General features: G+C 47.6%; 1 pseudogene; it reads right to left on the reverse strand.

The window, feature by feature from the left end:
* Nucleotides 1-836: 836 nt before the first annotated feature.
* On the reverse strand, nt 837-16149 carry LOC148146045 (beta-1,3-galactosyl-O-glycosyl-glycoprotein beta-1,6-N-acetylglucosaminyltransferase 3-like; annotated as a pseudogene).
* Nucleotides 16150-16913: the final 764 nt, after the last annotated feature.

Raw genomic sequence — 16913 nt, forward strand, 5'->3', positions numbered from 1 at the left:
TCCAGGAATGCAGTGCCCACTCGTGCAGTGTTCCAGTAATGCAGTGTCCACTTGTGCAGTGTTGAGTATTATTGGTGGATGTGTCCCTGTGAGACTGGGCACAAATAACCCCATCGACCTGTGGCCAACCACTTCAACTCCCCCTCCCACTCCACAATGACACTTCCTGCACCACCAAATCCAAGCTATCTGATGACTGGAGGAAGAACACCTCATCTTCTGCCTTGGGACCCTCAACCACATGGCATCAACATTGACATTACTAGTTTCCAAATCTCTCCTCTTCCCCCCACCTCATCCCAGATCCAACCCTCCAAGTCGGCTCTCCCCTCTTGACCTGACCATCTTCCTGCCTAACTATATGTTCGACCTTCCCCACCGACCAATCACAATCACCCCCCCAGCTGGATTTAACGAGCACCTTTTCAGCTACCTTCCCCAAAAGCCCCACCCTCACTCTATTTATCTCTCAACCCCCTTCGTCCTCCACGTTCCTGATGAAGGGCTTATACCTGAAACATCGGTTCTCCTGCTCCTCGGATGCTGCCTGACCTGCCGTGATTTTCCAGCACCACACATTTGACTCTCACAGTAACTAATGTTACAGTGCTAAGTCTCACAGTGCCCAGTGTTACAGTGGATAGTATTAAGGTATCCAATCTCCACAGTGCCCAACACGATAGTGCCCAGCCTCACACTGTCTAGTGTTACAGTGGCCATGTTACAGCATGCAGTCTCACTGTGCCTGGCCTCCACAGCAGCCAGTGTTATAGTATACAGTCTCACAGTGCCCAGTTTGACAGTGCCCAGTCTCTCAGTGTTTCCGATGTCTCACCCACCACCCCTACCACCATCACTGAGGTTTAATCTGTCCCAACCTCCAACCCAGCCCCAGTTTTACCAAGTGTCCTGTTTCGGAGATATTCCTCCATGCACTGTACTGCAGTGTTGTCCATGTTGGGGTCAAACTTATTTGCAAAAAAATATCTCTGACGGACCACCCACTGTAGATCTCCTGCCCCATACACACAAACCAAGTGGCGATACCTTCCCGTGCAGGGAGGGTATAGGGCACCCCTCTCAACATCACCAGCCTCAAAGGACCACTTTCTGCCCGGCCAAGTGTCCTGGTGGCTCCTTGGGTGTATGGGATGGAGCCGGGTACATTGGGTATTCTGTGCAGGGTAGCCCACACATGCTCGTCCGGGCTGTAGGTGTCCTCTGACCACTTGAGGAAGGCCTGGATCTCGGCACTGTCAAACACATGGCCGACAAACTCTCTGGAGGCCATGAAGTAGGCGCTGCCCATGAAGATGGAGGTGCTGATGTTCGGCTGATCTTTCAGTTGCGCCGTCAAGACGACTTGGTCGAGGGTATCATGGTGGTATTGCCAACGTTTCTAAAAGGCAAGCACAAGAGAGAGTGAGAGAGACGAGAAAGTAGAAATGATAGCTTTTCAACTTCGCCTATGGCTTTTTCCCTCCCCAACTCCTCTGCACTCTCCTCGCCCCCAGCTCCAGCAAGATCCATGCACACTCCTTCTCTCAGTTACTCACCTTACAGTGGAGAACAAGGCCATTCAGCCCCTCAGGCCTTTCTCACTCCTATTGCCTATTGCCAGTCACCTGCCTATTTCCCCATATCCCTGCCTCCTAAACCATCTCCCAATGCTCATTCGCTGAGCAAACATAAAACTCATCCTCAAACACTCCCAGTGCATCTGGCTCCAAAAATATACTTCAAGCTGTGCCCTCTGGTCATAAAGGTTGAGAGCACCAGAAAAATAAATCCTTCAGCCCATCATGTCTGCACTGGCAAAACAGGCTCCTTGCTACTCTAGTCTCATTTTCCAGCACTGGGAACATTGTCTTTCATGCCTCACCAGTGCAATGGAGACACTTTCCTGTGGTCATCAACTCCTGGAATGGGACTTGAACACAGAGCTTTTGCCTTAGAGAGAAGAACATGGTGTGCAGGGATATAGTTCTTTGAAAGTTGCATTGCAGATAGACAGGATGGTGAAGTAGGTATTTGATACCTTTACCTTCATTGGTCAGTGCATTGAGTATAGGAGTTGGGATGTAATGTTGCAGCTGTAACAGAGATGGATAGAGCTCTGAAAGATAGTGGAATCAAGGGTTATGGGGATAAGGCAGGAACAGGATACTGATTGTGGATGATTAGCCATGATCATAATGAATGGTGGTGCTGGCTCGAAGGGCCGAATGGCCTACTCCTGCACCTATTGTCTATAAGTAGGAGTATCTTTGACTATCTCTGATATGCCTTTGCCATTACCAAGTGTGATCTATTGTCTGTCGAGGACATTGGTGAGGCCACTTTTAAAATACTGCATACACTTCTGGTCACCCTTCGAAAGAAAGGATGTTGTTAAACTTGAGAGGGTGCAGAAAAGATTTACCAGGATGTTGCCGAGATTGGAGGGTTTGAGCTACAGTAAGAGGTTGAATAGGCTGGGGCTATTTTCCCTGGAGTGTCGGATGCTGAGGGGTATCCTTACAGAAGTTCATAAAATCTGGAGGAGCATGGATAGATGTTGAAATGATCAGCCGGATGATAGTACACTTCACACAGCTTCCTTTATCACATACATGCAAGAAGACTCAACCAGCCGGGTCAAAGCCCACCCTTGCCTGGAGAGTCTGAAACAGGCAGTTGCAATCATACTTTTACACACAAATCGGCGTTCCCCTTTCACGAATTACATTTTGATTCCCAAGCCTTAGCAACACAACTGATCAATCAGATCCTGATCTAGGTATATGACGTTCAGCATTAGATCATTGACCTTAGACTTCTACAACACCTGTTGAGTGTTGTTTCGGTCTTCCTGCCTTCTCACTTAACTGGAGCCAGTTTCAGTAAGCTAGCTCGCTTGCATACATGCTTGGCTGCACTTTTCTGTTGCTGCTCAGAATTGTTTAGCTGACCTCCTTTTCTGTTCTTGCCCCATTTTGATTCCTTCCACGTCGGCTGTATAGCCAAAGGTCTTTTCCCAAGGATAGGGGAGTCCAAAACTAGAAGCATAGGTTTAAGGTGAGAGGGGAAAGACCTGAGGGGTTACGTTTTCACGCAGTGGGTGATGTGTGCCTGGAATGAGCTACCAAGAGGTGGTGGAGGCGGCTGGTACAATGACAATATTTAAAGGGCGTCTAGATGTGAACATTAATAGGAATAGGTGAGAGAGATATGTGCCAAAGGCTGGCAAATGGGACTTGGTCAGATTGGGATGACTGGTCAGTGCAGACAGGTTGAACTGAAGGGTCTGTTCCATACTGTATGATGTTATGACTCCATGCTCTCTGGTTATTGAGGTTTAGAGCACCAAAATAATAAGTTGCCCTTCAGCCCATCGTGTCTGCACTGGTCAAAAAGACAAGCTCCGAGCTATTCTCATCCTATTTTGCAGCACTTGGCCCATACTCTTGAGTGTCTCACAATAGCAATGAAGACACCTTCCTATGGTCATCAGCTCCTGGAGTAGGACTTGAATCCAAAGCTCCTCCCTCAGAGTGAAGGACACCACACATTAGATTCTCTACAGTATGGAAACAGGCCATTTGGCCCAACAAGTCCACACCAATCCTCTGAAGAGCAACCCATCCACACCCATTACCCTACCCGATATTTACCCCTGACTAATGCACCCGAACACTATGGGCAATTTAGTACGACAAATCTACCTGGCCTGCACATCTTTGTGGATTGTGGCAGGAAAACAGAGCACCCGGAGGAAACCCACGCAGACATGGGGAGAATGTGCAAACTCCACACAGACAGTCGCCCAAGTCTGGAATCGAACCCAGGTCTTTGGTGCTGTGAGGCAACAGTGCTAACCACTGAGCCACTGTGCCACCCCTTCCACAAGACACAAGACACTTTATTTACATTGTGTCAAAAGATATCTTTTATCCTCGGTCCTTGTGGTATCATGCATGGGAGATATGGTTCCTTGAGGAGAAAGTGAGGACTGCAGATGCTGGAGATCAGAGCTGAAAATGTGTTGCTGGAAAAGCGCAGCAGGTCAGGCAGCATCCAAGGAACAGGAGAATCGACGTTTCGGGCATGAGCCCTTCTTCAGGAACATCGAAACATCGATTCTCCTGTTCTTGGATGCTGCCTGACCTGCTGCGCTTTTCCAGCAACACATTTTCAGATATGGATCCTTGGTTACCAAGGAAAGGATAGATTATCGATGGTATGCAGGAATGTGGATGGTGGAACAGGATCAAACGGGCCAATGGTCTACTCTTGTTCCTTGTATGTATGGGAGCAGATCTTTTTTTTTCATTCAACTTACATCGGAACTTGCCATCATCTCATACAAATGTAGTTTAGGCTTCATTTGCGTTTCAATTCCTCAGATCTCCCTACCAGGCCTTTAACCCAAAATCTTTCATCTGCATTCCATTGCACTTGTACAATCGGTGAACAGTGAAGTATATTTCCTTGTCTTTATTAGCGAGTGCTCACCCTGTACCCATTGAATAAACCTTACCCCAATCTCCTTTGTTCCAATGGGAGCATCGTTGACCTTTCCAACTGAGCCATCCAACTTAAACCCTGGCACCATTCTGCGAAATCTCCTCCCTGTCCTGAGGGCCCTCACATCGTTTTAGTCACCGGAAATGACCACAACAATCCAACTGTGGCTAAACAATTCGACATGCAGCATAACTCAACCATTTATTGGCATCAATGCCTCTATTTATGAAGCCTTCTGCTTTTCTACCCTCTTATGGCCTCCCCCATCTTCTAATGTTGATGAATGTTTATCGCCAGATCCCTCTAATCCTTCGCACTCTTTACGATTGTGCCATTACATTTCTATTACCTCTCCACATCCTTCTCCCAAAACATATCACCTTACACTCTTCTGTATTCCCCTCTGACTGGATGCTGTCTGTTCATTGTGGTGACTCTGGACAATTCACATCATCCTCACCATTTGCCAATCCTCCAGGTTTATCATTGCCCCGAATATGGGCATTTTGCCACATACTCCAAGATTGATATCACTGACATATTGAATAAAAGCAGTCGTCTATTTAGGGCTGAGATGCGGAAACATTTAACTTACAGGATAGTGAAGTTATGGAATTCTGTACCACAGAAAGCTGTGGAATTTGAGTCATTGAATATATCCAAGAATGCGATTAACAAATATTTAGGTTTCAAAAGCATCAAAGGCATAGGGAGAAAGTGGTAGTATGGCATTGAGATAGAGGGTTAGACAGGATCATATAGTATGGTGGGCCTCATGGAGGGCCAAATAATCTTCTCCTGCTCCGGGTCTTGATGTTTATATGTCCCAGCTGTGTGGATCATTCCCATCTACCAACCTACCAACCTCTCGTTCAAAACAAGATCCATGAATCAGGGCTTGTATTGTCAATTTTGTTGTCCAGCCGTTTTTATCTAGTGCCTAGTGAAACACTTCATTGAATCCAGTTCAGACAACATTCTCTGCATTCAAATTCTCACATCAATGCATGATACGAGGTTGGAGACTTACTTTTTGAAAACCTGCACTGGCTTCGCTTCATTACTTTGATCTAAGGCAGGTTGGTGCGAATTGCAGCCATAATACCAGCATGAATGACAAGTGCATGATATAAAGTAAACTAGGATCTATGCGGTGTGAGCCTTGGAGACACAGGTTCAAGTCGCTTCTGCTCCAGAGTTGTGCGATAATGTCTTTGAACAGGTTCATCAGTAAATGTAAGACCATTAACAAGTCGGGACAGGAGTCGGCCATTTGGTCCCTCAAGCCAGCTTCACTAGGATCGTGGCTGATTCAACATTCCTCAAGTCCATGTTCTTGCCCTATCCCTGTAACGCTTAATTCCCCAACTGAACAAGAATCTATCCATCTGAGCCTTAAATATATACAAGGACAGCTCTCTGTGGCAAGGAATTCCAAAGATTCACAACCTTCTGAGAGAAGAAATTCCACCTCATCTCAGTCCTAAACTGGTGCCCCTTTATTCTGAGACAATACCCCCCTGGTCCTGGACTCTCCCATGAGGAGAAACATCCTTTCAGCATTTATCCAGTCAAGCCCCTTAATCCTGTCCATTTCAATGAGGTTACCTCTCATTCTTCTAAACTCCAGTGAGTAGAATCCTGTTTAGCCCTTTGTTTTTAAGACAATCCCTCCATAATGGGGGCAATCCCACTGAACATTTTCTCTTAACTTCCTCCAATGAAACAACATGTATTCTTAAATAAGGTGACCAGAAGTGCTCACAGTACTCCGGATGTGCTCTCACAAGCACCTTGCACAGTTGCAGTAAGACCTCCTGACTTTTATACTCCAACCCCCCTTCAAATAAGGGCAAACATTCCACTTCAGTTCTGAAGAAAGGTCACCAGACTCAAAACATTGACTCTGTTTTCTCTCCATGAATGCTACCCGACCTGCTGAGTCTCTCCAGAAATTTCTGTTTTCATCGAATATTCCATTAGTCTTCCCAATTACCTGCTGCCCCTGTGTGCAATCTTTCCATGTTTCATTCACTAGTTGCCCCAAGTCCCTTTGTGTTGCAGCTTTCTGAAGCTTTCTCCATTTAAAGAATATTCTATTCTTTTGATTTCCCTTCCAAATGAACAACTTCACATTTTCCCACATTGCACTCCATTTGCCAACATTTTTGCCAACTTAACCTATCAATATCTGTCTGTAAAGCACATAAGACAACATTTTTTACTGTAACTCGATTATACATGACAGTAATATATCAGCAAGGTTTGAGAAGGTTTGTAGCTCAGGTTGGGGTTCTAGATGTAGCTTTGCTCGCTGAGCCGGAAGGTTCACTGAAGATGTTGCCTGGTATGGTGACAAAACATCTGAAAATGAACCTTCCAGCTCAACGAGCAAACCTCCATCCAGAGTAATATTTCAACTCAACCTCAGAGTACAACGGGATCTTGATCAGATGGGCTAATAGGCCGAGAAGTGTCAGATGGAGTTTAATGTCGATAAATGTGAGGTGCTCCATTTTGGTTTGGCAAATCAGGGCAGGAATAATACACTTCATGGTAAAGTCTGGGGAGTGATGATGAAACAAGAGATCTTGGAATGCAGATTCATAGTTTCTTGAAAATGGAGTCGCAGATAGACAGAGTAGTGAAGAAGGTGTTTGCCACGCTTGTCATTATTGGTCAGTGCATTGTGTGTAGGAGTTGGGAGGTCATGCTGTGGCTGAACAGGACATTGGTTTGGCAATTTCTGGAATACAGCATGCAATTCTGGTCATCCTGCTATAGGAAGGATGTTGTGAAACTTGAAAAGGTTCAGAAAAGATTTACAAGGATGTTGCCAGAGTTGAGTGTGGAAATGCAGGAAATTGGTACTCGATGTGGAATAATTACAGACATGATGGGCTTAAGGGCATCCTTCCGCAAGAATTCTTTAATTCTGTGACTGGCGCAGAGGGAGATTAACTTCAAGGTTCATGTTATCAGGAGGGACACCAAAGCCCTTTCCTTAGCTGAGAGGTCAGAAAACTCTCTACTCTTTACATGAACTAAGGCATAACCTGTCTCCACCAATATCATAGCAAAAGTCAGCCATTCGTCCCTTCAAGTCTGCTCCACCATTCAAGGTCACTGCTCTTCTGGTTGCAATTTCAATTCCACATTTCTATCGGTTGCCCCGGGGTCCTTATCTTTTTTTAAAAAAAGGTCACCTTGCTCACCCTTTCATAACTTCATCAACTCAGCCTTCACAACTTCGTACAGAAGAGATTTACACAGTGCAACAACCCTCTCAGGGGAAAATAATTCTGCAAGGCATTGGTGAGGTCACTTTTGGAGTGATCGCCCTGCTGTTGGAAGGGTGTTGTTAAACTGCAAAGGATGCAGAATAGATTTACAAAGATGTTGCCAGGACTGCAGGGTTTTAGTTATAAGGAGAGGCTAGATAGGTAAGACTTTTCTCACCGGAGTATTGGAGGGTGAAGGGTGACCATATAGAGGTTTATAAAATTGTGGGGGAAATCAATAAAAGTGAATAGCCCCAGGATGGGGGAGGCCAAACCCAGAGGGCATAGGTTTAAGGTGAGACCTGAGGGTGGTGCAAATACGGAGCAAGTTGCCAAAAACAATTGTTGTAGTGGGTACAATTACAAGATTTAACAGATGACATAAATAGGACAAGTTTAGAGGGATATGGAACAAATACAGGATAATGAGACTAGTTCCAATTAGGATACCTGGTTGGCATGGATGAATTGGACGAAAGGGTATGTTTCGGTGCTGTAGGACTCTGACGATATGTTATTCTACAGAACATCTTGTCAAACCTACAAGAGAAAGCAATGTCCCATCAACCACCTTATCATGTCCCCTCAGAGAAATTTATACATTTCAAAAAGATCTCTCAGATTTGCAAACTTAAATGTGTAAAAGCCAATTTGATCAACCTTCCTTCATAAGATAAACCCTTCATCCCAGGAAAAAGGCAGTTGAAACTTCCTGTCAATGTAATTATTTTATGTTTTAAATGAGAGAAAAATGTACAGACTGATTCTGATGTGGTCTCATCAAGGCCTTGTATGGCACTCTCTCCACCCCTCAGGCCTGGAAATGGGCTCTACATTTTGAAGAAAAATGTCTGTACTAATGGACTCTGGACTAGAAAGGACTCTGTTTGTTGGTAATTAACTGTCATATAGTTTGTTGGGCTTATCACCTGCACTGTCTTGCATGTCCCTGGGTCCGGCAGGTCTTACTGTGAGCTGGGAGGCTCATGGGTCCTCCTGAAAGCTGTCACCCCGAGAGCCGGCGAGTGGGTAGGCCATCCTGTGAACCTGAAGGTTGGTAGGCTGTCCCGAAAGCCGGATAGTGGGTAGGCCACCCTGATGACAGTTTCCCCGAGAGCTAGATGGTGGGTAGACCGTTCTGAGCACTGTCATCCTGAAAAGGGGTAATCGGGACGGGCTGTCCTAGAGGTGGTCGAAAGCTGTGTCAGAGCAGCCGAGAGCCAGAAAGCGCGTAGGGGCGGGCTAAGATCCAGAAGGCTTGTGGGCTGCCCTGCACGCTGTCATCCCAGGGAAGGGGACAGGCTGTCCTAGAGGTGGTCGAAAGGTGTGCCAGGATAGGCCACTGGCCAGATCGGGGTGGGTGAGAGCCCAATGGTACGTAGGGGCAGACCGAGAGCTAGAAGGTGTGCAGCCATCCTCAGCGCTGTCACCCCAGGTGGGTACTGGGGCGGACAGTCATAGAGGTGGTTGAAAGGTGTGTCAGGGCGGACCGAGAGCCGGAAGGCGCGTAGGGGCGGGCTGCCTTAGAGTGGTCGGAAGGTGGGAGGGACGGGGGCTTGCTGGGTCTGTATTGTCTGCACTTTTTAATGTAACTGGATTGTCTTAAGCATAAATATCATTGTTGCTGTCTTTTCATATTTGAAACTGGGATTTGTGGTTTGTCCTCAATTCCCTGTAAACTGGTTGAACAGTAGGGCTTGAGGCCTAGCTTTGCTGCTCCTCTCCCTTGTAAAATTGCTGTTGTATACAGCTGTAAATGTTAACTGTTGTGCTGTAACCTCTTTTTTGTACTTGTTTAATAAAATTAAAAAAAACAGGGGAATGCTCCTCTCCCTTGTAAAATTGCTATCTCTTGTATACAGTTGTAAATGTTAACTGTTTTTGTAAACTATTTTGTAACTGTTTAATAAAATTTATAAACAGGAGATTCAGCGGTCTTCTCAATTTTGGGGACTGACTCTGTGCTGGCTGGGTCACAGTCAGTGTGTTACTGTTGGTTTCTGCTTGTTTTTTGTGTGGGGGAAACCTGATTCATGAACTGGCTGAATTATTTAGCCAGTTTGTTAACTGGCATTCCTTTAGGGAGGACTGATTGTTAAACTCCTGATGTACATAATGTGTTTCAGGTGTAACTCAGTTCTCATTAGGTGATTGTTGTTTCACTGACTGGTTACAGTCTGTGTGTTATTCTTTTCTTCACTTTTGAGAAAAGGACAATGTTAATATTGTGGTAGGGCTTAGCCCTTGGACTCTAGTTTTCTTTGTTTTTTGTATGTGCCCTCACTGTTTTTGGTGTTTGGACTGAGCCCTTGTGGAAGACATACATTTTACCAGAGGAGCTGTTACTGTGGGGAGGCCTAGCCCTGAGACTGGGCCTCTGAAGATTGACCATCTGTGTGTGTGCTGGGAGGTGAGCACTTGCTGTATCCTGGAGTTTGGGAGAAGACCTTCCCTTCAGGAGTGGACCAAAACCCCTGTGAGTTAACCACCTTTACAATGTACTGTGTTCCTGTGAGTGGGCCTGGCTCTCCAAGGATGTGCCAGGACTCCTTGGGGACTGAACACCTGTGTGCTGTGGGGTGTGCATTTGCTGTCTTTGGGAGTGGACTCTGCCCTTGGTTGTAGACCCTGTTTTTAGCAGTGGACTCTATTTCTGACAAACAGTGGACTCTGTTTGTTCACAATTAACTCTATTGTGTTTCGTGTTGAGCTTATCACCTGCACTGTCTTGTGTGTTCCTGGGTCTGGCAGGCCTTACTGTGAGCTGGGACATTCATGGGTCGTCCTGAAAGCTGTCACCCCGAGAACCAGAGGGAGGGTACGCCACCCTGATGCCAGTTGCCCCTAGAGCCAGTAAGTGGGTAGGACATTCTGAGCGCTGTCGTCCTGAGAAGGGGTAATCTGGATGGGCTGTCCTAGAGGTGGTCGGAAGGTGTCTCAGAGCAGCCAAGAGCCAGAAGGCGCATAGGGGCGGGCTGAGATCCGGAAGGCTTGTGGGCTACCCTGCACGCTGTTGTCCCTGGGAAGGGGACGGGCTGTCCTAGAGGTGCCGGAAGGTGTGTCGGGATAGTCCACTGGCCGGACGGTGCATTGGGGTGATGAGAGCCCAGTGGTAAGTAGGGGCGGACCGAGAGCCAGAAGGTACGCAGGGGCGGGCTGCCTTAGAGCGGCTGGAAGGCGGGAGGGATTGGGGTGGGGGTGGGGGGGGAGACTTGCTGGCTTTTTGAGGGTCTGTATTGTATGCGCTGTTTCTTACATAAGTGGACTGTCTCATATGTATGAATGTCATTGTTACTGTTTGTAATGATTGAAACTGGGATTTGAGCTTTGTCCTCATTTCCCTGAAAACCCCGGTTGAATGTCAGGGTTTGGGGCTTGGCTTTGTCATTCCCCTCCCTTGTAAAATTGCTGTTTCTCTGTATACAGCTATAAATGTAATCGTTTGTATAAACTGTGAATTGTTTAATAAAATATAAATAAACAGGACTGTCTGTTTCCTTTCTTCCTGGTGATGGAATATAAATTGTGAGGAGCAATTATAAATGTTGTCTGCGAAAATCACAAAGCTGAATCATGAAAGAGGAAGGGGAGTGTAGGTTAAGCTAGATATGCTTGTACAAACAGTTATAAACATCTGTTTCCCGCTTCTGCAAAAAGAAAAACCACAATCAAGAGGTCATAAGGCTCAGTGTGGACGAAGAATGAGAGGAAATGTTGCTTTAGCAAGCAAGGAAGCAGATGGCAGTGAAGGAGGATATATGCTAACAATAGACCACAGAGGGATATGGTGAAATGGCCAAGCAAAACCTGTACTGTTACGCACAAGGCCAGATAAGGCAAGAGATAAACAAGAGGAATGGGCACTGGGTTTAGAGTAGTGGGAGGAGGGAAAGAGAAATGTAATTGTATCAAGGTTTTGTACTGTGCACCTACCTTGTAGACACCACTCTTGCAAGAGGACATCAGATGATACTGCTGCTGCAGATCTTGTCTTGGACTGAAATTATTGAAGTGAGTAGGTTCTATTTCCCACACTTGTTATTAAATTAAGATTTACACACTTGTTTTTCACTGCATCTGACACCTACACACATGACATGGGTACTCGGGGAAAAATAAGCATGACTGCTGTCGGGTGGTAGTGGAAGAAAAATAAACAGGCATGTCAAGGGATCTGCTCACTGAGAGCTGGCTCTGGGGAAGCTGGATCAGCATATGAAGGACTCTTCAATCCTCTTGAGGAGAGGAGACTGACTTCAAAACAGCCTCAGTGTGTCTTATGTGCTGCTGTTGGTGTCTTCCTACTGAGGAGTTTATTTTTAATTTTTTTTTCATAGTTTGTTGTGATTTGCTTTCTGGGGTTTCTTTCTGCTTATTTCTGTTAATTTGAAGGTGTGCTCAGCTGCACAGGCAGCTACTACCACCACTGCTGCTACAGTCTGGGCCTGCTCCTGCTACTGAAGCCTAGGCCTCGCCTGCACACCTGCTGCTGCTGCCTGGGCCTACCTACACCTGGGGACGACTTCGATTGCTACTCCTGAGGCTGCTTCTGAAAAAAAAATAAACAGGACGATCAGATGTTCTGTTCACTCTGAGCTGGCTCTGAGGAAGCTGGATCTGTGTCAAGGACTCCATGTGTAAACAAAAGGGTGAGTTGGTGACTGGATAATGGCCTCTGTGAAGTTATTCCTGATGTTGGGGTTTCCTGCTCCTCGAATGCTGCCTGTCCTGCTATGCTCTTCCAACACTGTTCTAATTTTGACTGTAATCTCCAGCATCTGCAGTACCCACTTATAGTCATAGAGATGTTCAGCATGGAAACAGATCCTTCGGTCTGACCAGATATCCCGACCCAATCCAGTTCCACCTGCCAATACCCGGCCCATATCCCTCCAAACCCTTCCTATTCATATACCCATCCAAATGCCTCTTAAATGTTGCAATTGTACCAGCCTCCACCACATCCTCTGGCAGCTTATTCCATACACGTACCATACTCTCCATGAAAATGTTGCTCCTCAGGTCTCTTTTATATCTTTTCCCTCTCATCCGAAACCTATGCCCTCTAGTTCTGGACTCCCTGACCCCAGGGAAAAGACTTTGTCAATTTATCCTATCCATACCCCTCATAATTTTGTAAACCAGTATAAGGTCACCCCTCAGCCTCCGACACTCCAGGGAAAACAGCCTCAGCCTGTTCAGCCTCTCCCTATAGCTCAAATCCTCCAACCCTGGCAACATCCTTGTAAATCATTTTGGAATCCTTTCAAGTTTCACAACATCTTTCCAATAGGAAGGAGACCAGAATTGCACGCAATATTACAACAGTGGCCTAACCAATGTCCTGTACAGTCGCAACATGACCTCCCAACTCCTGTACTCCATAGTCTGATCAATAAAGGAGCATATACCAAACACTGCCTTCACTATCCTATTTACCTGCGACTCCGCTTTCAAGGATGTATGAACCTGCACTCCAAGGTCTCTTTGTTCAGCAACACTCCCGAGGACCTTACCATTAAGTGTATAAGTCCTGCTACGATTTGCTTTCCCAAAATGCAGCACCTCGCATTTATCTGAATTAAACTCCATCTGCCACTTTGCAGCCCATTGGCCCATCTGGTCCAGATCTTGTTGTAATCTGAGGTAACCCTCTTCGCTGTCCACTTTAATTTTGGTGTCAGCTGTCAACTTACTACCTGTACCTCTTTTGCTCGCATCCAAACCGACTAATCGTGGACATCTACTACAAACCCACCAACTCCCACAGCTACCTGGAATACACCTCCTCCCACCCTGCCCCTGTCAAAACACTATCCCTTATTCCCAATTTCTCTGCCTCTGCTGCAACTGTTCCCAGGAGGACCAATTCCACCACAGAACATCCCAGATGGTGTCCTAGCATAAAAACTACAATTTCTTCTCCCACATGGTTGACAATGCCCTCCAGTGCATCTGCTCCATTTCCTGGACCTTCACCCTTGAACCACACCCCTCCCAATGCAACAGGGACAGAACCCCTTGGTCCTCACCTTCTACCCCACCAACATCCGGATACATTGCATTATCCTCTGCCACTTACAAACAGACCGCACCATGAGGGACATATTTCCCTCTGCACTCCATCTGCATTTCAGAGACCATTCCCTCTGCAACTCCCTTGTCAGATCCACACACCCCACCAACCCACCCTCCCCTCCTGGCACCTTCCCTGGCCTCTGAAAAGTGCAAAACTTGCACCCACACCTCCGTCCAAGGCTCCAAAGGATCCTTCCACATCTGACAAATATACTTGTACCTCCACCAATGTCATCTACTGCATCCATTGCACCCAAGGTGGTGTCCTCTACATCGGGGAGACAGAACTCTTACTTGCAGATTGTTTCAGAGAACACCAACCAACCTCACCACCCCGTGGCTGAACACTTTAACTCCCCCTCCCACCAAGGGAATGCAGGTCCAGGGCCTCCTCCATCACCAAACCCTTACCAGCTGATGCCTGGATATTCCACCTTGGAACCCTGCAACCAGGCGGATCAATGTCAATTTCACTAGTTTCATCATTTCCCCACCCCAACTTATCGCAGTGCCCAGCCTCCAACTCATCATCACCCTCCTGACTGGTCCATCTTCCTTTCCACCTGTCCACTCGACCTTCCACACCCCCCACCCCCAAATACCTTCATCTATCACATTCCCAGCTCCCTTCCACCCCCAGCCCCACACCCATCCCACTTATCTCTCAGCCCCCTGGTCCACAAGCCTCATTCCTGATGAAGGGCTTATGTCCGAAACATTGATTCTTCAGATGCTGCCTGACCCGCTGTGCTTTTCCAGTGCCACACTCTTGTCTCTGATCTCCAGCATCTGTAGTCCTCACTTTCTCCTACACTCTTAACCTACCGACATTCCTGTATACTCTCGTAATCAGTTTATATCCCTCCTTATCCCAGGTCCAGCCCTCTCTTTCTACCCCATCCCTTTCACCTGACCATCTTCCCTTTCGCCCATCTGCTCCACCCCACCCACTGACCAATCACAGCCACCTCCTCCCTGCATCCACCAATCGCCATCCCACCCACCTTTCCCCAGCCCCACACCCCCATTTATTCTGCAGCCCCTTCCTCTCCCCGGGTTCTGATGAATGTTTCCGACCTGAAATGTCAATTGCTCTTCTATTCTGTTTGCAGCTCAGCTCTCCAACTCCTCTTTTTTCCTTTGTACATTCTGAACCTCCCTCCATGCAATTGAACTGTTTTAACAACCCTGTCTCTCTTTGTACAGGCAGGAGTGAAGGACTGGAGGGGAGAGAGAGAGAGAGAGATGATGGAGGGAGGGAGGATGGAAAACACTTGGATGAAGAGAGGCCCAGCAGACAGGAAGGCGGTTACCTTTTTGAACCCTGGTGCAGGATCCGACTCAATCACGTTGGAGCCGTTCAGAGCTCTGAGGCTGCGGACTATCTCCCGGTTGGTCTTCAGGGGGAAGTCTTGGCCACACACATTGATGAAGTACCTCCAGGGGACAGGGCTCTCCAGCAGCTCCTTCATGCAGTTGAGATCCGTCTGAACTCTGCTCCAGCCAGCATAGGTGACCCACTCCAGCTTGGCTGCGACAAACACATTGTGGAAACACGAAGCGATGGCCCGAACGGCCGCATGAAATTGACTCGGGGATTTGCGGTCCACGTGGATACAGTAGACATTCTGTGGGGCGAAAATGCTCCGCAGAAGCCTCTCGAACATCTCAATGCTCTGGTGGATGACCATGGAGTAAGCCAAGGGGAAGTGTTCCTCCTCAGGGCTCAGGGGGACAGTGATATACTTGCGGGCCCTCACAAACGATCTGCAATTTCGGGTCATGTTCAGATAATCTCCCTCAGTGACGGCTTGGTGCTTGAGGGAGACAGTAATGGAGTTGAGGAGGGTCCTTTCCACCTCCTGCCTGTCCCCCTGGATGATCTGCCAGCAGATGGAGTTCTCCTCGACCAGCAGAAGGTGTTCCTGCATTGGACTGGCGCCTGGTTTCACCAGCCTGAGGGTCAGCCGGCTCCCTCCTCTCTGGACCAGCAGCCATTGGCACAACAAGACCACACTGAGCGCACACAGCGCTGATCTGAGGCACGACCAGCGGGTCCAACGCTGGCTCAGCTTGGGCATAGCACTTTCCAGGGGGCAGTGTCCCCAGCCTATAGGCGATAGGCAAATGCAGAATGGATGCTCTCTGTGCTGGGCAGCACTGCCTCCACCAGGCTGTGGGGAAGGGGTGACTGCAATTTGCTGGAGAGGTCGCAGCAGTCAGTCCCCTCCTTGTTAGACTCTTGTCTTCCTTTTCCCCCAAGATTCAACGAATGACTCGACTTTCACTCCCTCTCCCCCCGGAACTGCTCTCCCTCTGGAATTCCTCTCCCACTTTAACACCTCTCCCTCTCTCTGTGACCCCTTTGTAACCCCTCTCCCTCTAATAACCCCTATCCCTTTGTAATCCCTCTCCTCCACTAACTCATCCCTCTCCCTCAGTAACTCCTCTCTCCCTCTGTAACTTCACTCTCTCGTTCCTCTCTCTGTAACTTCTCTCTCTCACACTCACACACACACACACACACACATTAACTCCTCTCTCTCTTTCTCTGTCCCTCAGTAACTCCTCTCTTCTCTCTCTCTCTCTCTCTCTCACTCACACTCACACTCACACACACTGACGTCTCTCTCTCTTTCTCTGTCCCTCAGTAACTCCTCTCCTCCCTCTCTCGGTAATTCTCTCTCTCGGTAACTCCTCTCCCTCTCTCTGTCTCTCACAGTAACTCCTCCCGCCCTCCTCTGGATGAAACCCAGCCAATGTTCCGTTGTTTCTCTCTCGGAGTCCGGGCTCCTCTCGCTCCTGTCTGCCTGCCTGGTTACAGCCGTTTCCTTCACCGGTCTCTGCTTCTCTCCGGCCGTTCCTGGACCGATGTTGCCGGGTGAAGTAAATGAGAGGATCGCGATGGTGTGCAGTCTGGATCAGAGAACCTATTACCAGAGAGAACACAGAGCCAGCCAAGCCCAATAACCCACGCCCCAGCCTGAGGTGAGATGCTCTTTCAACAATGTGGGTGGGGTAACCCTTGGATGAAGAGAGGACCAGGAG

Source organism: Chiloscyllium plagiosum, unplaced genomic scaffold (genome assembly GCF_037043375.1).
Source record: "Chiloscyllium plagiosum isolate Xiang-an unplaced genomic scaffold, Cpla_swu_hap1 HiC_scaffold_22, whole genome shotgun sequence".
In the NCBI taxonomy this organism is placed as follows: Eukaryota; Metazoa; Chordata; class Chondrichthyes; order Orectolobiformes; family Hemiscylliidae; genus Chiloscyllium; species Chiloscyllium plagiosum.